The 22,076-nt window shown below is 43.2% G+C and overlaps 3 pseudogenes; 1 reads left to right on the plus strand and 2 right to left on the minus strand.

The window, feature by feature from the left end:
- Positions 1-7,805: 7,805 nt before the first annotated feature.
- On the plus strand, positions 7,806-8,903 carry LOC102911177 (pre-mRNA-splicing factor 38A pseudogene; annotated as a pseudogene).
- Positions 8,904-15,539: 6,636 nt separating this feature from the next.
- Positions 15,540-16,578, minus strand: LOC143273130 (pre-mRNA-splicing factor 38A pseudogene; annotated as a pseudogene).
- Positions 16,579-20,894: 4,316 nt separating this feature from the next.
- On the minus strand, positions 20,895-21,996 carry LOC143273131 (pre-mRNA-splicing factor 38A pseudogene; annotated as a pseudogene).
- Positions 21,997-22,076: the final 80 nt, after the last annotated feature.

A 22,076-nucleotide genomic window follows, 5' to 3' on the forward strand; every position in this document is an offset into this window, starting at 1 on the left:
GTTCCTGGGGCTGGCGCCATCATTTCTGGGGACTTGAAACTGGCCTGGGTCTATCTATATTGAGATATCTTTGTCTTAGGCCCCCTTTTTGAGACAATAGAGTGAGGGTCTTGTTGTGCCTAGATCACGTCCCCAAAGCCACGACTGGAGACTTTAGGTACAGAATGCAAAAGTAAGATGTTGTCTAAGTATACAAGCCTCCAGGGAGGCTCTTCTAAATCTCTCACTCACAGCAGGGAGGTTGGAAGGAGCACTCCCCTTTCTTTGTGAGGCTAGTTCTTAAAGGCACAGACCATATAATTTATTTTAACCTGCCTCCCTTTTTAGTCTTTTGGTCGAATATCCTGACTGTGTTTTTCTAAAGTCCCTGTAGCAGATACAGCCACCTGGGGAAAAGGGGTCTAAATTCTTATCTACACTTACGAATCCTGGTTTAAGCTTCTCTTTGTCTGTAGGGGATAGAGTGGGGGGTTTTACTGAGGTATCACAATATAGCGTAGGAAAAGCTTAGAAGTGTAAGATTGTGTAGGAAAAAATAAGTAAGGCGACTAGACAGAAAAACTCTTCCATTTTCTAACTTTGGGGGCTATGAAAGCAAACTGGGGGGATCTTTCTTTGGACTTTATGGGTAGTAAAAAAGCTCTTCTTTTACTTTTGGTTGTGAGCCTTCTTTAGCCGGGCGGTGGTGGTGCACGTCTTTATTCCCAGCACTCGGAGGCAGAGGCAGGCGGATCTCTGTGAGTTCGAGGCCAGCCTGGGCTACCAAGTGAGTTCCAGGAAAGGCGCAAAGCTACACAGAGAAACCCTGTCTCAAAAAACCAAAAAAAAAAAAAAAAAAAAAAAAAGCTCTTCTTTGAGCTTATAGGGAAGAAAAAATTTCCTATGGAAGCTTTTGACCTGGGGACACCTGAAATGCTAAGTCCAAGCGGCAGGAGAAAGTGTTTTCTCCCTGAGTCAAAAATGGGGGTATAAGAAGTCAAAGTTTAAAGTTGAAGTTTGGGGGAAAGTTGGTCTTTCTTTCTCCTGGGGGAAAAAATCGTTCTCTTAAACTATAAAGCTTTTCTTGGAAAATTTGGGGGGGGGATCTCTCTAAAAAGCCTTAATCTTTCTCTCTTAAGAAACTTAAAAACTAAAGCCTTTAACTTTCTCTCTCAGAAGGACAAAAATTAGAATCACCTGAAGATATTTTTATGGGGACCACCTGTGATTAGCTCTAAGGGAAAACAACTTAAAACTCTCTAAGTTCTTTCAAGCTTTAAAAATCCTCCCTGCAATTCAGGAGGCAGGAACAAGTTTCTAAAAAACCCCTTCTAAGCTCTCTCTTCAAGCTAGTAAAAGATAATGGGTCAGAGTACCCTAAGGGAAACACTTGGGGAGAGTAAGGGTGAAGTGCTATAGAGAGCCCCAAAGGGCAGGAAACTTTGCCTGAGAAAAGCAGAAAAACCAAGCTTTTCAGTTACAGCCAAGCTGAGGCATCAAGGGTTTTGTTTCTGAGTGAGCATTTCAGAATGAAAAGGTGCTCCTAACAGTCCTAAAGCAAAGATCCCCTGAAGCAATGCAAACTGTTAGCATTGTATCCTCCCTTCTGAGCAAAAATCCAGAGGCAACTGGCCAGTGTCTCTGAGTTGGAGTGCATTTCGGGGATACTAGGTTTCCTGAAGTTGTAAACTTCCCAGAGCACAGAGCTGAGGCAGGAAGGTGCAGGACCCAGGGGAAGATTGCTAATGAACAGCCAAGGCTAAAGCCAGTGGGAACAGCACAGTTGTCCACTTTCCTACAAGTCCCGGGTTGATAGGTCCACAGCTGCAAAATGAAATCTGAGAAAAAGTTTTCCTGTCAGTGTAAGGACCTTTCTGGGAAAACAGTAAAGCTGAACTGTGTTTGAAGCAGTTGTGCTGCTGAGTCAGAATGCTGTCTGGGGAAAGAGCCCAGCCAGGGCAGAACAGAACTATTCAGGAGTAAGGCTTTCTTTTCTGTCAGAGAAAGCACCTCTTTGAGAAAAGCTTTGTTTCAACTGACTCCCTGAGATGAGGGAGTGGAGCCCTAAGGGGTGATTGCCTCTGGTATAAGCTCTGTCCTTGAGCACCCATAAAAGCAAACACAACCCACTGGGAGACTGGGCCAGGTGAAGGCCTGATGAGGCAAAACACCTGTCCTAATGTGAGTTTAGAAATGGCAAAAACCTCTCTTGCTAAGCTTGATTTATGAACACAAACCACAGACCCCGAAAACAGAAACAGACTAAAGCCCCTACCTTCAAAAGCAAAAAAGCCGCTACTGTAGTGTCAGAAACTGTTTCTGGGGTAGAGAGGATAAACTGAGACCAAACTAGGTACTGTCAGGGAGAAAGACTCTGAAGAAACAGAGGGGACAGATTCCTCCCCCAAAAATGCATGACCTGGGAAAGTTGCTAAGAGTTTGAGGCAGATTGCGGGAGGGGGGGGGCTACCTCCAAAGGCAGCTAGCAGAGGTACAGAGCTGCAGACAGATACCTGAAGCTCTGCATCTGGGGGGAAATGAACAAGCAAAATGAGAATAAAATCAGTGGGAGAAAAATCTCTCTGAAAGAGCTATGGAAAAGCTGTTGTACATGATCTTGTTTTTTACTGACTGGCTAAAACAAATACAAGCCTCGAGGAAAATTGCTATCAGAAATGCCAGCCTCAATGCGCGCTAACGAGGCAGGTGCAGTTCTGATCCGGGGGCCAGTGTCAAATGAAGGAGACACACCTGTTGAAGCCAGCTGAGGAGAGAACAGAAATCTCCCAATGTCCGATAGCTGAAAATGTAAAATGTTTGTTCAAATCTCCCATTGCAAAGGCGAGAGACTTTGTTCAAACCTCCGGGGCAAGTCTAGTAAAAGAGTACTAGTTGACTCTCAGACCTGAAAAGAACTATGGGAAATCAATGATATAAGGGAAATGCATTCTGGGAAAGGTAGTTTTTCCGCTAAAGATGGCGACATTGCCCTGAAACACTTTTGTCAGCTCTAAAATTAAAATACAGCTTTTAAAAGAATAAGAAGGAAAATCGTCTGTTTAAGTGTCAGTTCCAGTGAAAAATTGAAAGGATATGGAACTAGGTGCTTCGCGGTTTGGGGCTCCATTGTTAAAATGCCTTATTTACCCTAATAGCTGTGCAAATGTTTTTACGGTAGTTGGATGACAAAAAGCTACCTTTAAGAGCAAACAAGCCACTTTAAAATCCTTAAAACAAGGGAAAACAGTTTATACACTGAACGTTGTCTTAGATATGAAGAAACTTATGTTGAAATTAAAAAAGTTCTTTGCCTTTTGAACAAACTGTCTGCAATGAGTAATTCCTTTGCAAATCTAATAAGGAGACAAGGAAATAGGCATTCAAAAAAGAAATGACCGCTTTATAGATGGGAAACAAACTTCAGAAAATCTAGCTGTCTTACAAAAGAGTTGCTTCACCTGAAAGTTCCTTATAAGAAATTAATGTTAAATATCACAGCTGCTAATAACATCAGGAGTTAAATCTAATGAAGTGAAAATACTAAATCCTGAAAATGCTTTTTCTCAAAGTAAGCTAATGAAGGATATGTTTCATGAAAGAACATCTATGTTCTTGACTCCTTTGAATAGTAACAGTTGTGGTGAAAATATTGGAACTAACAACAATCAAGTCAAAATGTTTCAACAAATTCAAGACGCTATTCCACAAAAGAAAGCTGCCATGCTTTGTGGGCCATAATAGAGCTCAGTCCAATCTTCCTGGGCCTTTAGCTGAGGGTAATGCAATGGCTGATAAGTTAACAAAGATAGTAGCATTATCCCAAGTGGAAATGGCTCAACAGTCATATGCTCTTCATCAAAATAGAAAAAGCTTAAGAAAGCAATTCAATCTTACCAAAGAAGAAGTTCATCAAATAGTTAAATGATGTGGGGTATGTCCAAACATTTTCGTATCCCTCACTTAGGGGTAAACCCTCGAGGTCTTCTTCCCAATCATATATGGCAAGTGGATGTTATGCATATTGCAGAATTTGGCAAATTAAGATATGTACATGTGACAATTGACACTTATTCAGGGTTTTTAATGGCTAATGCACAACCTGGGGAAGCTACAAAACATGTCATTATGCACTGCTTGAAGTGTTTTTCGCATATGGGTTTACCAAAAATTAAAACTGATAATGGTTCTGGATATAGTAGTAAGGCATTTCTACAATTTTGTACCCAATGGGAAATCGTACATAAAAGAGGTATTCCTTATAATCCTCAGGGACAAGGTATTGTGGAAAGGGCTCATAGCAGTCTTAAAATACAACTTCAAATAATAAAAGGAAGAAATTTACTCTCAATCGCCACATAATACATTAAATCATGCTTTTTGTTCTGAACTTTTTGAATATGGATGTCTATGAACAGTATGCTGCAGATAGATTTTGGCACAGTGGCACCCAAGCGACTTTTGCTCAAGTGAAATGGAAAGATCCCTGCTCGGGATTATGGAAGGGTCTTGATCCCGTTTTAATATGGGGTCAAGGACATATTTGTGTTTTTTCACAAGAGGAGAATGAAGCTCGGTGGTTACTGGAGCATTTGTAAGGAGCGTGGAACTAAGAAAAGTCAGCTCCAATGATGTTCCTATAAAGGAATCAGAATGAAAGTGGCTCGATTAGTGTTTCTGAGGTTTTGTTACTGGTAATGCAAACAGTGAGGAAATAGAGTTTGGAGCTGTGCCGCTTTTGGCTTTACTAGCTCTTTTAGAAAAATACTTTATATCACCTAATAGCTGTGCAGTATTTGGCGAAGAGCTTTACAACAGCTAAATACGGTAATTTCACCCTCAGTGTGAAGTGAATTTTTTCGGGAGAACAAACCAAAAGTACTGCTGTAATTAGAAACGTTTGTCTGAATTGAAGCACTTAAGGGAACTATTAAGAATTTGGGTGAAGGGACAGCCTCTAGTTAAAAACTGTCTACGCTGACAGTACATCTCTGCCAGTTCGGAAAGGCCGAGAGAACTCGGGAACTTTGGGGTGTGGCTTTGTCCATAGAATGTTTACAGTCCCCTAGCAACAAGTATCACAACTCTATAATGACAACACTCACTAAATCCCAGTGTTGTAGAGAAAAGCTGACTATAAACTCTAAACTTTAGAAATGATGTATGTACTTCCTGTCTAGTTAAGAGAATCTTTCTAATAGAGATAGTGATAATAATTAAGAGTAAGAAGTAGAAAAAGATGAAAATATGATATGTGAGTTTGTAGTAATTATTCTGTCTTGTTAGATCTGTGTTAAGAAATCTTTAGGTGTTTGCTAAGTTAGATACATGTTAATGGTGGCCCTATATAAGTTTGTAAAATAGATCTATAGAGTTCCTTTAAGAATATAAGCTTGCAAGAAGTATCTAAGGTAGTCTTAAGACATGTAGTAATAAGCTTGTAAGATGCTAGTTGTAAATGTAAGCTTAAATAAGAAATAAGATGGAATGAATATTAGTATATAAGAATTAATAAGAAATATATTTGCTAAAGTAGTTCTATAGTTTCCATAAAGTATGAATAAGTAGATGTTTATGTTATATGTGAGTTTGTAAAAATGTGTAAATGTTGAGTGAGTTTATGCTTAAACACATGTTATGTGAGTTTGTAAAAAAAAGTGTAAATGTTAAGTGTGTCTAATCTTAAATTATATGGTGAAAAAACCCGAGACACAGGTTAGTGTCCCAGTAGACTACAAAGTAGGCAGTCTGGATGGTTTCAAAAGCTCCAGAAGCCGCTAAGAAGCTAAGAATGGTGGTCGCCAGAACTAGCACAACAAGGCATTTCGCAGCTGAGATCCATGGAAAATTGACACAACACAGAAAAACCTGAGGTAACATCCAAAACGGTGCAGTTTAGAATACTACTGTACCTAAAAAGGTCTTTGGCTTGAGAATAAAAGTTCAGAGACGCTTGTTTGAACAAAAATTGTTAAAAAACGTCTCTTCATATTTGGAAGTGAAAGCCTGATACAGAATTTCTTTCTTTCTTTCTTTCTTTCTTTCTTTTTTTTTTTTTTTTTTTTTTTTGGTTTTTCCAGACAGGGTTTCTCTATGAAACTTTGCGCCTTTCCTGGAACTCACTTGGTAGGCCAGGCTGGCCTCGAACTCACAGAGATCCGCCTGCCTCTGCCTCCCAAGTGCTGGGATTAAAGGCGTGTGCCACCACCGCCTGGCCAGAATTGATTTCTTGTTTGAACTTTTTAAAACATAAAATGAGATAAAACTACAAAAAGATTTTGGTTATAGATTTCTCCAAATTTGAAAGGCTTTATTATTTGAATTTTAAGACTTAAATGAAATAAACAATAGAGATTTCATTGCAATGGGACAATTTTGAGTTTATTCATAGTAATGACCTAGGAAATGTTTGCTGGAATTGGGTTAAAAATGGAACTGTTTAAATGAAGAAATTTATTTCTACCTAGAATCAAGATGCAGTTTTATATATGCATATATGCTTTATTAACTGGTGATTCATGAATTGTTTTGTGGAACTGTTTATGTAAAAATGGAATTACTTATGGAACTGGTTTTTGCGTTACAAATGGAACTGTTTAAACAGAAAAGTTTGGGTTTTCAACTAGGCTTGAGATTTTGCTTAAAATTATGAAGGAAAGGAGGAGTTATGAGATTGCATTATGTTCCCAGAAACCTATTGATATTAATGCACCCTGGTTTTGTGGAGTTAAGGAAATATTTAAGTTTGATGAGAATACATCGAAGTTTTTCCTATGTTAACAAGAAAATTCAAATGATTGAGTTAAATTTGTAAGACGGAGAAAATTGTTAACTATATATAGCACCATATGTGCTAATTCAAATGGTTCTGTTAAGAGTTTGCTTTGTGTTGTAAGATTGGGAGAATTGTGACTATGTATAGTGATATTTATGTTAATGGTAATGATGAAGCTAAGGGCTTCTTTAAGTTTGTAGTCACCTTAAGAGTTTTTGGTTTAGAAAGGGCTTGAGGCAGCTAAGACTGCTGTAGTCACCTTGGACATAATTCAAAAGAGAAATGCCATCTATATCATCCTCTACTCCCATACTGGTAGGTGTAACAGCTATGGAGATTGCTATAAGCCACTAATAGTTATTTTCTATATAGATTAAGAAGGGGGGACCTGTGGGAGCCCGATCTTAGGTTCCTTGTGGCTTTACCCAGCAGGTCCACATAGAGGATGATCAGGACCACGGGCCTGAGTGCATGTGTCTGAGATGGTCTGCACTTGGCTGTGCTGGGGGAGGAGGTCTTTTGCGCCACCCCTTGGTGTCTCTATAAAAACCCTGAGGCAGAGACAGTCAGGGCCCATTGGAATAGGTTCCAGGCCCTCTCAAGGCTATCCTTTATTTTGTATCTGTTTATCTCCGTGATATTCTTCGCAATACTTCCTTCTATCTAATATTTCCTGCTGCTCACACTCAAGAAAACTCTGGGGAGCTGTGGGGTTGGTGGGTAAACGCCCCACAACTCATCACACCAAATATTGCCAGTGCTGGGCAATTACCCCACTTCCCACTGCTTCCAGCCAAGGAACTCAGGAGCAGCTGCATAGCCCTTCCCGGTCCCAGCTAGACCACTCCCGGTACGCTTGCCACAAGGCAGACAGGAGGGCCAGCAAGCACCCGCCCAAGCAGGACTAGAAGTCACAGGAGAAAACTTTTCTTACCACCACCAGCCATGACCCTGCCCACAGCTTGGTTCCGATTGGCGTTCTCAACCGCCTCGCCACGCCCACCGCGTTCCGCCAGCTCTGAGACTAGTCTTGCTTAGTCCCAGGAAAGGGTGCAGCACCGCCATTTCCTGTTACAAGCTGGTGGCCTGCAGGTCTTAGAAGCGTTTCCTCCGCCTCTGCACGTCTGTTTTTTAAAACCCGGAGGTGACCTATTGAAGAAGCCCACGGAAATAGAATCGAAATCATTCTAAGATGGCGAACCGTACGGGCAAGGATGCCCACAGCATCCATGGCACCAACCCTCAGTATCTGGTGGAGAAGATCATTCGCACGCGCATCTATGAATCAAAGTACTGGAAAGAAGAGTGCTTTGGCCTTACGGCTGAACTTGTAGTCGACAAAGCCATGGAGTTAAGGTTTGTGGGTGGTGTCTATGGTGGAAACATAAAGCCAACTCCTTTTCTGTGTTTAACCTTGAAGATGCTTCAGATTCAACCTGAGAAGGATATCATTGTTGAGTTCATAAAAAATGAAGATTTCAAGTATGTCTGGATGTTGGGGGCACTTTACATGAGGCTCACAGGAACTGCAATTGATTGCTACAAGTACCTGGAGCCTTTGTACAATGACTATCGAAAAATCAAGAGCCAGAACCGGAATGGGGAGTTTGAACTGATGCACGTAGATGAGTTCATTGATGAACTTCTGCACAGTGAGAGAGTCTGTGATATCATTTTGCCCCGGCTACAGAAACGCTATGTGCTGGAGGAAGCTGAACAACTGGAGCCCCGAGTTAGTGCTCTAGAAGAGGACATGGATGATGTGGAATCCAGTGAAGAGGAGGAGGAAGAAGAAGAGGAGAAGCTGGAAAGAGTCCCATCACCTGACCATCGCCGAAGAAGCTACCAAGACCTGGACAAGCCACGACGTTCTCCTGCACTGCGCTCCAGGAGGAGTCGGAGTCGGTCTCCCAGGAGGCGAAGTAGATCCCCCAAAAGAAGAAGCCCTTCTCCGCGCCAAGAAAGGCATAGGAGCAAGAGTCCAAGACACCATCGAAGCAGGTCCCGAGACAGACGACACAGATCCCGCTCTAAATCCCCAGGGCACCACCGTAGTCACAGACACAGGAGTCACTCCAAGTCTCCTGAAAGGTCTAATAAGAAAAGCCACAAAAAGAGCCAGAGAGGAAATGAGTAATGGATTCCTTTTGACTTTGGTCCTCCTGTGGATGGCCTCCTGTGGATAGGAGAAGAATATGTTTAGTGAAAGCATCAAGATCTCCTCTTCAGGCAGCTATGCTTATTTTGGGATTTTAAAAAATAAAGTTGTTTGGTTGGTTTCTATTTTGTTTTTATTTTAATATCACAGAGGTGCTGAGGTTTCTATCTCTTTCAGTTATACTCAACATCTTTGAAGGATGTTTTTGACCAAATCAAGGTCAGGTTTTGACCAAAACAGCTATGGTTATTCATCCTTAAAAGGGGTCAAGAGGATATGGGAGTTGGGGAGATTCATGAGAATGAAGAGATGTAGGTAGCCACGTGGTGATCCTTTTTTTCTTTGTAATTAAACCGGACATAGTTGTCATTTTTCTTTAGTTTCTGCTTTCTCCATGAAAACCTGGGAGTTCTGTGGTTGATAATGCTGCGACCCAGCTAGGAAAGCATAGTAATTCCTAACTTCTCATTCGCTACACACAGCAGTAGTACATTAAACATGCAAAGTTACCAGTTAGCGGTTTTGTAAGAACAAAATATGTTCAAACGTAAAGGTTTCCCTGGATTTCTTTTTAATTCAGTTTCATGAAACAATTCAACATGATTGCACATAACATCCTTTATACAAGCCAGGTATGGTGGTTCACACCTGTAAGTAATCTCAATACAGGCTGAAGCAGAATACGGTTTGTGGTTTGACCTAAGTGGCTAGGTAACATTAGAGACTGCTTTTAGAGGGGATGGGAGTGAGAGGGCTGTGCTAATGAAGGGACACATCCAGTTTAGCAAGCTGAAGACATCTCAGGGTATTTCTACATGGATGGAAATAGGGACTAGTGGGGCTCAGCATAGTGATCTAGGCCAGGGCTAAGAAATGTCAAAGATGTTTAGAGGCCCAAGGGAGTGTGAATCGATGTAAGGTCGAACAGAAGCACAGGCAATGCCCACCTTTGGGACTAGTAAGACAGCTCACCTAGTAAATACTGGAATGAGCCGTTCACTTAGGTAGAAGGATCAGTAAGTCAAGGATCCTGAAGGGTCTGAAGATATCAAAGCAAAGTAAAAGCTTTACTATGTCCAAAGGCTCTGACACTAGAGAGAATTACAAACTTAGCTAAACAGTTCCTTTGCCGGCACTTACCTTTCCTCCTTTAAAGGGGTAGAAATGACTTCTTGTAACTCTAATCCTAGGAAGAATTGTAAAGACCAGCTGCCTTATAGGAACCAGGTTCTCAGGAAGTAGTATGGGGTACTAGAATAAACATTTCTATTGTTTGTTGCCTCGGGGACTGTTGTAGCAATATTAAAAGCAGTTTTTATATATAAAAAAAAAAAAAAAAAAAACTAAGGAAGAAGTTCTACAGTGCTAGGCCATGGTCCAGAGATTATTGGGGTCTGGAAAGCCAGAAGGAAGGCAATTATAGGGGTGGATTGAATAGGGAATGTGGCTTAAGAAGTGCTTGAATTGCGGTGTTTAAATGAAATAGCCAGCACCTATCAGGAAGGGTCCACGTAGATGCTATGGTCAACTTAATGGTCACATTTTTAGCTCTCTCAGAATATATTTGTGACACCCCATGAAAAAAAAGCCACTCCAGTATGAGGAGGTCTGAAGAGTACAGAACCTGCAGATTAGGGGAAAGAGAAAAAAAGGGACATTTCCTTCCTCTGGGTGTGACTTTAGCTGCTACAGAACTCTGGATAATAATGAAGATACGACATTCATGCTGCCAAGTGGCTCTGACCACATCTCCTTGTGGGCCAGAGACATGCACAGGCACCACTCAAAAGGGGCGGGGATGTAAGCAACATTCCTGGCTTTGGGGAATAAAGAAACTCCAAGCCTAGACAGGCAGTGCATGTATATACCTTTAATCCCAGCAGTTGGGAGGCAGAGGTAGGAGGATCTCTGTGAGTTCCGGGCCAGCCTGGTCTTGAGAGTGAGTTCCAGGACTCCATGGCTAAACAAAGATCCTGTCTGCAAAAACAAACATGGGGGGTGGGATGTAGGGAAAGGGGGTCGGCTAAAGAAACCCACCATGACCCTGGAGTCCAGAACCAGTGAAAGAAAGAGCCTAGATCTGGAACCGAAGCCAGAGCTCTTCTAGCACCTCAACATATAGCCCGACTCCCTAAGCAGTCAGGATACCTTTCCCTCCAGAACCAAACTGTACCATTGCAGCTCAAGCCACCAGAGCTGTCCTAACATGTCAAGGTATAACATGACCAGACTTGCCTTGAAATCACAGAGATCTGCCTGCCTCTGCCTCCCCAGGGCTGGGATAAAAGGCGTCTGCCACCACTGCCTCTGTGTCCTCATCCCAATGGCTCTCAGCTGAACTGTGCTTCTCGAAAGCCTGAACGCATAACCAGCCAAATGCTCCTAGTTTATGGTCTCCAAGCCTGACATATCTTTCTGTTTTTGCCATCATTCCCTCCGATTAAAGACTCACTTCTTGGGATTAAAGGGGTGTGTCACCATGCCTGACTGTTTCCAAGGTGGCCTTGAACTCACAGAGATCCCAGATGGATTTCTCCCTCTGGAATGCTAGGATTTAAGAAGGTCAGTTCTACTATTTTCTGGCCTCTGTATCTAGTGGCTGTCTGTTGTCTAACCCCAGATAAATTTAGTAGGGTGCCCAATATTTTGGAGAATACAATACCACCACAGCTGTCTAAAGAGTGAATAGCATCCAAGGCAATACCAGTCATCCACCCTCACTCAAATCAGAAGAACTTGCACAACCTGGGTTTATTAGGGTCATTAGATAAAATAGTTGATTCTTGCATGTTCTTCCCTAGACACCATGGGGTAGACAGGATACAGCACAGCCCGACTGAGGTGCTGCGAGAGGGAAGAGCAATTCCTCTGAGTGCAGGAAAATGGCTGCCTGATGCTTCCACTGCAGTCTGAAGGCATTAGTGAGCTCCTTTTGCAAACACATCTGTGTGTGCTTAGGGGGCTCACAGGACACTTTAGAATTTCAATAGCCATGTTATTTTTGAAGAGCTTCATTATAAAACGATCCGTAGATGATCAAATACAGCCATTTATATGAATAACTTTGTCATTTTGGGCAAATGTATGAGACATTGTAACCATGTCCAATTGAAGTGTGAGGATGTTTCTGTCATTCAAAACAGTTCCTTCCCACCCCTTTACACTGGCTAGTGTCCTGAACCATGTTTCCCGGCAACCACCTAGCTGCTTTCTGGTTCTGGGGTAAGAAAGGACCACAATTTAGAAATTTCAAAACTCTGTGTATGCTACCACAGAAATGGAATTATTTGCTTGTGCCAAAGGTGTGCTTGACATGTCACATCGCCTGTGTCTCCAAGACTCTTCCACTGTGACCTAAGGTAGTGTGGGAAGAATCAGATGCCCATTCCCATCTCCATCTTCCCTGAAACTGCCTGCACAGTGAGTGCCCTCTCACCCTGGCCTGGCCTGCTGACTCTCTATTCACCTTGTGAACTCAAGCAGTATGAGGATAAGAAGGCATGGGAAAGTGCCTTGTTCCTGGGAACTGCTGAGGTTCTCAAGGGATACAATTCATACTCCCCTGCGTCACATAGGTTAATGTTCCCTTTGGACACAAATGTACTTAATGGTCCCCATTGTCTGTAAAATCATGTGAGAAGGTGGGATGGCTCCCCTAGCTGTCACTTTTCAGCATGGGGAAATGGGAACAGTTTCTTTCTGGTCACACAGTGTACACTAAAGATTGACAGGGTGCACACACTCATTGAGGATGTTGAAAATCTTCTGTTCTTCTACTGGAAGAATGAGCCAGTGCCTCCCTGCTTAGTCCTTGTACAGTTGCTGTTCAGCATGTATGGATGTTGCAGCTCAAAACCTACTGTGGGATTAGAACTCAAGCTCCTTCCACACCAGCCTGTGCTCCCTTCATTCTTATCCATCTCCACGAGAACACAATAACAAGTATCCAGGCAGAAGAGCATGCTTTATATATGTATGTATGTATGTATGTATGTATGTATGTATGTATGTATGTAAGTATGTATGTAGGTATGTATGTAGGTATGTATGTAGGTATGTATGTAGGTACGTATGTATGTATTTCTCTAATTTGAGAAAGGTTGCACTCACAATATTATACTGATTGTCCTAAAGTTCACTTCACAACCCGCATGGCCTGAAACATCACACAGTCCTTCTACCTAGGCCTGAGATTAAAAGGATGCGCAACTGCTCCCTGACCCAGGAAAACAGGTACCCGCCCCTTTTGAGTGGTGCCTGTGCTTGTCTCTGGCCCACAAGGAGATATGCTCAGAGCCACTTGGCAGCATGAATGTCGTATCTTCATTATTATCCAGAGTTCTGTAGTAGCTACAGTCAAACCCAAAGGAAGGAAATGTCCCTTTTGTTCTCTTTCCTCTAATTTGCAGGTTCTGTACTCTTCAGACCTCTTTACACTGGAGAGGCTTTTTTTATGGGGTGTCACAAACATATTCTGAGAGAGCTAAAAATGTGACCATTAAGGTGACCATAGGATCTACGTGGAATCTTCCCGATAGGTGCTGTGCTGCCAATTTCATTTAAACACCGCAACTCAAGCACTTCTTAAGCCACATCTCCTATTCAATCTCTGGACCATGCCTAGCACTGTAGAACTTCCTCCTTAGTTTTTTTTTTTTTTATAAAAATTGCTTTTAATATTGCTACAACAGTCCCCCAGGCAACAGCAAACAATAGAAATGTTTATTCTAGGACCACATACTACTTCCTGAGAAGCTGGTTCCTATATGGCAACTGGTCTTTACAATTCTTCTTAGGATTAGAGTTACAAGAAGTCACTCATTTCTACCCTCTGAAAGGAGGAAAGGTAAGTGCAGGCAAAAGGAACTGTTTTAGCTAAGTTTGTAATACTCTCTAGTGTCAGAGCCTACGGACATAGTAAAGCTTTTACTTTGCTTTGATATCTTCAGACCCTTCGGTGTGGTGGTATTGTGTTCCCCAAAATATTGTGTACCTTAATAAACTTATCTGGGGTCAGAGAGACAGAACAAGCCACAGCTATCTCACCTCGCCGGATCCTCAGCTGGTCTTATTTCCTCAGACTGGAGGTCTCTGAGTCCTCATCCGAAATGGGTCTCAGCTGAACTGCTGCTCGAAAGCCTGAAGCTTAACCAGCCACATGCTTAACCAGCCAAATGCTTCTAGTTTCTGGTCCTCACGCCTTATATATCTTTCTGCTTTCTACCACCACTCTCTGGGATTAAAGGCTGGCCTTCTGGGATTAAAGGTGTGTGTCACCATGCTTGGCTTTTTCCAATATGGCCTTGAACTCCCAGAGATCCAGAGGGATTTCTATCTCTGGAATGCTAGGATTAAAGGTGTGTGCTATCACTGCCTAACTAGTGGCTTTTCTGTTCTCTGACCCCAGATAAATTTATTAGAGTACACAATATTTTGGGGAACACAATACCACCACATTTTCTCTCTTTTGGTCTAAAATTAAAATAGCTTATAACTAATACAAGAAAAAATATCTTCAATAAGTATATATATGCAATATACAGTCAAGATTACATTAACAATGTCCCCCAGATAAGTTTATTAAGGTACACAATATTTTGGGGAACACAATACCACCACACTTCGGTATCCTTGACTTACTGATTCTTCTACCTTTGTGAACGGCTCATTGCAGTATGTACTAGGTGACCTGTCTTACTAGTCCCAAAGGTGAGCATTGCCTGTGGTGCTTCTGTTTGACCTTACATCCATTCACACTCCCTTGGGCCTCTAAACATCTTTGACAATTCTTAGTCCTGGCCTAGATCACTATGCTGACCCCCACTAGTCCTTATTTCCATCCATGTAGAAATACCCTGGGATGTCTTCAATTGCTAAACTGGATGTGTCCCTTCTAAAAGCAGTCTCTATTGTTACCAAGCAACTTAGGTCAAAACTACAAACCGTATTCTGCTTCAGCCTGTGTTGAGATTACTTACAGGTGTGAACTACCTTACCTGGCTTGTATAAAGCATGTTAAGTGTAATCATGTTGAATTGTTTCATGAAACTGAATTAAAAAGAAATCCAGGGAAACCTTTACGTTTGAACGTATTTTGTTCTTAAAAAACTGCTAACTGGTAACTTTGCACGTTTAATGTACTACTGCTGTGTGTAGTGAATGAGAAGTTAGGAATTACTATGCTTTCCTAGCTGGGTCGCAGCAGTATCAACCACAGAACTCCCAGGTTTTCATAGAGAAAGCAGAAACTAAAGAAAAATGACAACTGTGTCTGGTTTAATTCCAAATAAGAAAAGGATCACCACGTGGCTACATCTCTTCATTCTCATGAATCTCCCCAACGCCCAGATCCTCTTGACCCTTTTTAAGGATGAATAACCATAGTTGGTTAGGTCAAAACCTGACCTTGATTGGGTCAAAAACATCCTTCAAAGATGTTGATTATAATTGAAAGAGATAGAAACCTTAGCACCTCTGTAATATTAACATAAAAACAAAACAGAAACCAACCAAACGACTTTATTTTTTAAAATCCCAAAATAAGCATAGCTGCCTGAAGAGGAGATCTTGATGCTTTCACTAAACATATTCTTCTCCTATCCACAGGAGGCCATCCACAGGAGGACAAAAGTCAAAAGGAATCCATTACTCATTTCCTCTCAGGCTCTTCTTGTGGCTTTTCTTATTAGACCTTTCAGGAGACTTGGAGTGACTCCTGTGTCTGTGACTACGGTGGTGCCCTGGGGATTTAGAGCGGGATCTGTGTCGTCTGTCTCAGGACCTGCTTCGATGGCGTCGTAGACTCTTGCTCCTATGCCTTTCTTGGCACGGAGAAGGGCTTCTTCTTTTGGGGGATCTACTTCGCCTCCTGGGAGACCGACTCCGACTCCTCCTGGAGTGCAGTGCAGGAGAACGTCGTGGCTTGTCCAGGTCTTGGTAGCTTCTTCGGCGATGGTCAGGTGATGGGACTCTTTCCAGCTTCTCCTCTTCTTCTTCCTCCTCCTCTTCACTGGATTCCACATCATCCATGTCCTCTTCTAGAGCACTAACTCGGGGCTCCAGTTGTTCAGCTTCCTCCAGCACATAGCGTTTCTGTAGCCGGGGCAAAATGATATCACAGACTCTCTCACTGTGCAGAAGTTCATCAATGAACTCATCTACGTGCATCAGTTCAAACTCCCCATTCCGGTTCTGGCTCTTGATTTTTCGATAGTCATTGTACAAAGGCTCCAGGTACTTGTAGCAATCAATTGCAGTTCCTGTGAGCCTCATGTAAAGTGCCCCCAACATCCGGACATATTTGAAATCTTCGTTTTTTATGAACTCAACAATGATATCCTTCTCAACAATGATATCCTTCTTAGGTTGAATCTGAAGCATCTTCAAGGTTAAACACAGAAAAGGAGTTGGCTTTATGTTTCCACCATAGACACCACCCACAAACCTTAACTCCATGGCTTTGTCGACTACAAGTTCAGCCGTGAGGCCAAAGCACTCTTCTTTCCAGTACTTTGATTCATAGATGCGCGTGCGAATGATCTTCTCCACCAGATACTGAGGGTTGGTGCCATGGATGCTGTGGGCATCCTTGACCGTACGGTTCGCCATCTTAGAACGCTTTCGATTCTATTTCCGTGGGCTTCTTCAATAGGTCACCTCCGGGTTTTAAAAAACAGACATGCAGAGGCGGAGGAAACCCTTCTAAGACCTGCAGGCCAGCAACTTGGAACGGGAAATTTCGGCTCTGCACCCTTTCCCTGGACTAAGCAAGACTGGTCTCAGAGTTGGTGGAAGCAGGTCAGGAGCCCGCGGTGGGCGTGGCGAGGCGGTTGAGAACGCCAATCGGAACCAAGCTGTGGGCGGGGTCACGGCTGGTGGCGCACAGAAAAGTTTTCTCTGACTTCTAGTCCAGCTCAGCCATTTCCTGGCTGTCCAGTTGGTCCGCGGTGTGGCTGGCGGACCCCGGAGGGTTCTAGTTTGGACGGGCAAGCGCTGTGCAGCTGCTCCCCGAGTGCCTGGGCTGGAAGCAGTGGGAAGTACAGGGAATCGGTCAGCCCTGGCAGTCTTCAGCGTGGTGAGTGGGGCTCCCGGCCCCACCAGGCAAGGTCTTTCTCCACAGACTCACGGATTTCGATCCACACACGTACACCCAGAGCCTGTTCAGTGGCGGGCACGCCCTCCTTAGCTCTTTTGTGTGCTTCCTAGCATGACACAGCCATGCCTTTCCCAGCCTCCTCTAATAATTCAAACTTCCTACTGTTACACTGTAGCGGCTCCAATGCATTCCTGTCCAGTCTGTTGTCCCAGCCATTAAGGGCAGCTGTTCTCCCTACCCTCAATCGTTTCTGCATGTATCCTGGGCTTCCTGTTGCTGCTTCTTGATAGAAGACTTTTTCACAGCTCAGCTGGTGTGCTAGTTAGAATGCCAATGACCCCTATAGACTCATTCATATATTTGAGTGTTTGGTTCCCAGTTGGTGGACCCTTTAGGAGGCATGGTCTTATTGGAGTAGGTATTTCAATGTGGATGGGGTTTAAGGTTTCAAAAACCCACGCCAGGCCCAGTCTAACTCTCTGGCTCCTGCTGGTGTGGTGGATCAGGGCGCAATCTCTCAGCTGCAGAAAGAGCCCACAGCACCATGCCTGCCTGCTGCCATGCTGCTCACCAGGATCGTGGTCCATGGACTCATCCTTTGAGAACTGTAAGGAAGCTCCCAATTAAATGATTTCTACCACAACATATCTTAGTCATGATGTCTCTTCACAGCACTAGAACAATAAGTAAGAGAGCTGGGGGAGGGGTGGAACCCACATGCTTTTTCATTCACTGCACCTTCATTCAGAACCCCTCTGCTGGTAATTTCCAAGGCCATAGCAGATATGTGAAATAAAGATGCTGAGGTGCCTTTCTATGGAAGGAAGTATGGAGTGAACAGGAGCAAGTGGAAGCGGGGAACAGAGGCTCAATTTTCATTGAAACATCTGCAATGAGAAGCTCCTTCACACCCATTCAATACAGTCAGCCTTAGGAGCCATAATGACAAGTGGTCGAAAAGATAGGAAGACACTGGCACCCTCACATTTGTCTGGAGGAGATGCAAAAATACAGTCATGGAAGACAGTTTGGCATTTGCATTAAAACTTACACACGCATATGTTAAAAGATTCAGCAATTCTTCGCTGACATCTTTAGCCCATTGAAAAGAAAATACTGCTCTCAAAAACCTGTGTTTGAGATGTTCACAAGGACTTGAGAGAGAGAGTAGTTAAATTAGATCACTCGGGTGGTCCTGAACTGGGTAGTGGGTAATATGTGTTGCCTGCATATAAGGAATGGCACTGTAAAACAAGAGACAACAGGCATGAATAGCTCCTACCTAATAGTAGGATGAGATACCAATGATTCCTTTTCTGTGATAGCAGGACCAGGGCTCTAATGTTTTTAAATTCTGTGGAGTTGCCAAACTGTTCCATCAGAAAGTATTCAAGTGGTTGTAGGGAGCAGAGACCAGAGACATGAAGGATCAAAAGCTGAATTGTCCAATGAAATAATTATTCTCATCCTTGAAGGGGCTTGTTGCTTATCTCTTACCCTTAAGCAAATTTACCAAGTTATGATGTTAAAAGAATATTTAACTGACAACAACAAATTTTCTAATGGTAAGGGCTACTCTGTGTATAAAAACTCCTTTGTGTAGTATCCTGTTCATCCTCAGAAATGCATACCTCCACAGAAGTGTGTTTATAGCAGGAGCTCAGGCTCTTCAGGCTCCCCTGGAAGAAGAGTCACATCTCATCTTTACTCATAGGAAGGGTTCTTCTCTCTACCAAGCCAGAGAGCCTGGCGAAAAATCCTCATGTCTCTCCTGCCCACTGGTGTTTGAAAAGAGCACTGCAGGAATCACCACTGATGATGGGTTATTGGTTTAAAACAGCAGTGAAAGGACTGGGGACCTGTTTTCCTGGGTCAGGGAGCAGTTGCACACCCTTTTAATCTCAGGACTAGGTAGAAGGACTGTGTGATGTTTCAGGCCATTCGGGTTGTGAAGTGAACTTTAGGACAATCAGTAAATTATTGTGAGTGCAACCTTTCTCAAATTAATAAATAAATAAGAAAGAAAGAAAGAAAGAAAGAAAGAAAGAAAGAAAGAATGATGGATGAATGAATGAATGAATGAATGAATGAATAAATAAATAAATAAATAAATAAACAAACAAACAAACAAACATAAAGCATGCTCTTCTGCCTGGATGCTTTTTACTGTGCTCATATGTGGAAGGGTATAGCAGATGGGAGCACAGGCTGGTGTGGAAGGAGCTTGAGTTCTAATCCCACAGTAGGTTTTGAGCTGCAACATCCAGATATGCTGAACAGCAACTGTACAAGAACTAGGCAGAGAGGCACTGGCTCATTATTCCAGTAAGAGAACAGAAGATTCAACGTCCCCAATGTGTGTGTGTGTGTGCACCCTGAAAATCTTGTAGTGTACACTGTGTGACCAGAATGAAACTGTTCCCACTTCCCCATGCTGAAAAGTGACAGCCAGAGGAGCCATCCCACCTCCTCACATGATTTTACAGACAATGGGGACCATTAGGTACAATTTGTGTCCAAAGGGAACATTAACCTATGTGAGGCAGAGAGGTATGCATTGTGTCCCTTGAGAACCTCAGCAGTTCCCAGGAACAAGGCACTTTTCCATGCCTTCTTATCCTCACACTGTTGGAGTTCACAAGGTGAACAGAGAGTCAGCAGGTCAGGACAGGGTGAGAGGGAACTCACTGTGCAGACAATCTCAGAGAAGATGGAGATGGGAATGGGCATCTGATTCTTCCCACACTACCTTAGGACACAGTGGAAGAGTCTTGGAGACACAGGCGACGTGACATGTCAATCACACTTGTGGCACAGGCAAATAATTCCATTTGTGTGATAGCATACACAGAGATTTGAAATTTCTTAATTGTGGTCCTTTTCTTACCCCAGAACCAGAAAGCAGCTAGGTGTTTGCCGGGAAACAGGGTTCAGGACAATAGCCAGTGTATAGGGGAGGGAAGGAACTGTTTTGAGTGACAGAAACATCCTCACACTTCAATTGGACATGGTTACAATGTCTCATACATTTGCTCAAAACGACAAAGGTATTCATATAAATGGCTGGATTTGATCATCTATGGTTCATTTTATAATGAAGCTCTTCAAAAATAATATGGCTATTGAAATTCTAAAGTGTCCTGTGAGCCCCCTGAGCACACGCGGGGGTTTTTGCAAAAGGAGCTCACTAATGCCTTCAGACTGCAGTGGAAGCATCAGGCAGCCATTCTCCTGCACTCAGAGGAATTGCTCTTCCCTCTCGCAGCACCTCAGTCGGGCTGTGCTGTATCCTGTCTACCCCATGGAGTCCAGTGGAGAACATGCAAGAATCAACAATTTCATCTAATGACCCTAATAAACCTAGGTTTTGCAAGTTCTTCTGATTTGAGTGAGGGTGGATTATGGACATGAGGAATATGCTAACTCTTCTCTGTCTCAAACTGGGATTGCCTTGGATTCTATTCACTCTTTAGACTGCTGTGGTGGTATGTCAGGCTTGGAGACCAGAAACTAGGAGCATTTGGCTGGTTAAGCCTTTGGCCGGTTAAGCGTTCAGGCTGGGTCGCAGCAGTATCAACCACAGAACTCCCAGGTTTTCATAGAGAAAGCAGAAACTAAAGAAAAATGACAACTGTGTCTGGTTTAATTCCAAATAAGAAAAGGATCACCACGTGGCTACATCTCTTCATTCTCATGAATGTCCCCAACGCCCAGATCCTCTTGACCCTTTTTAAGGATGAATAACCATAGTTGGTTAGGTCAAAACCTGACCTTGATTGGGTCAAAAACATCCTTCAAAGATGTTGATTATAATTGAAAGAGATAGAAACCTTAGCACCTCTGTAATATTAACATAAAAACAAAACAGAAACCAACCAAACGACTTTATTTTTTAAAAACCCAAAATACGCATAGCTGCCTGAAGAGGAGATCTTGATGCTTTCACTAAACATATTCTTCTCCTATCCACAGGAGGCCATCCACAGGAGGACAAAAGTCAAAAGGAATCCATTACTCATTTCCTCTCAGGCTTTTCTTGTGACTTTTCTTATTAGACCTTTCAGGAGACTTGGAGTGACTCCTGTGTCTGTGACTACGGTGGTGCCCTGGGGATTTAGAGCGGGATCTGTGTCGTCTGTCTCGGGACCTGCTTCGATGGCGTCATAGACTCTTGCTCCTATGCCTTTCTCGGCGCGGAGAAGGGCTTCTTCTTTTGGGGGATCTACTTCGCCCCCTGGGAGACCGACTCCGACTCCTCCTGGAGCGCAGTGCAGGAGAACGTCGTGGCTTGTCCAGATCTCGGTAGCTTCTTCGGCGATGGTCAGGTGATGGGACTCTTTCCAGCTTCTCCTCTTCTTCTTCTTCCTCCTCTTCACTGGATTCCACATCATCCATGTCCTCTTCTAGAGCACTAACTCGGGGCTCCAGTTGTTCAGCTTCCTCCAGCACATAGCGTTTCTGTAGCCGGGGCAAAATGATATCACAGACTCTCTCACTGTGCAGAAGTTCATCAATGAACTCATCTACGTGCATCAGTTCAAACTCCCCATTCCGGTTCTGGCTCTTGATTTTTCGATAGTCGTTGTACAAAGGCTCCAGGTACTTGTAGCAATCAATTGCAGTTCCTGTGAGCCTCATGTAAAGTGCCCCCAACATCCGGACATATTTGAAATCTTCGTTTTTTATGAACTCAACAATGATATCCTTCTCAGGTTGAATCTGAAGCATCTTCAAGGTTAAACACAGAAAAGGAGTTGGCTTTATGTTTCCACCGTAAACACCACCCACAAACCTTAACTCCATGGCTTTGTCGACTACAAGTTCAGCCGTGAGGCCAAAGCACTCTTCTTTCCAGTACTTTGATTCATAGATGCGCGTGCGAATGATCTTCTCCACCAGATACTGAGGGTTGGTGCCATGGATGCTGTGGGCATCCTTGACCGTACGGTTCGCCATCTTAGAACGCTTTTGATTCTATTTCCGTGGGCTTCTTCAATAGGTCACCTCCGGGTTTTAAAAAACAGACATGCAGAGGTGGAGGAAACCCTTCTAAGACCTGCAGGCCAGCAGCT

Source organism: Peromyscus maniculatus, chromosome 5 (assembly GCF_049852395.1).
Source record: "Peromyscus maniculatus bairdii isolate BWxNUB_F1_BW_parent chromosome 5, HU_Pman_BW_mat_3.1, whole genome shotgun sequence".
In the NCBI taxonomy this organism is placed as follows: Eukaryota; Metazoa; Chordata; class Mammalia; order Rodentia; family Cricetidae; genus Peromyscus; species Peromyscus maniculatus.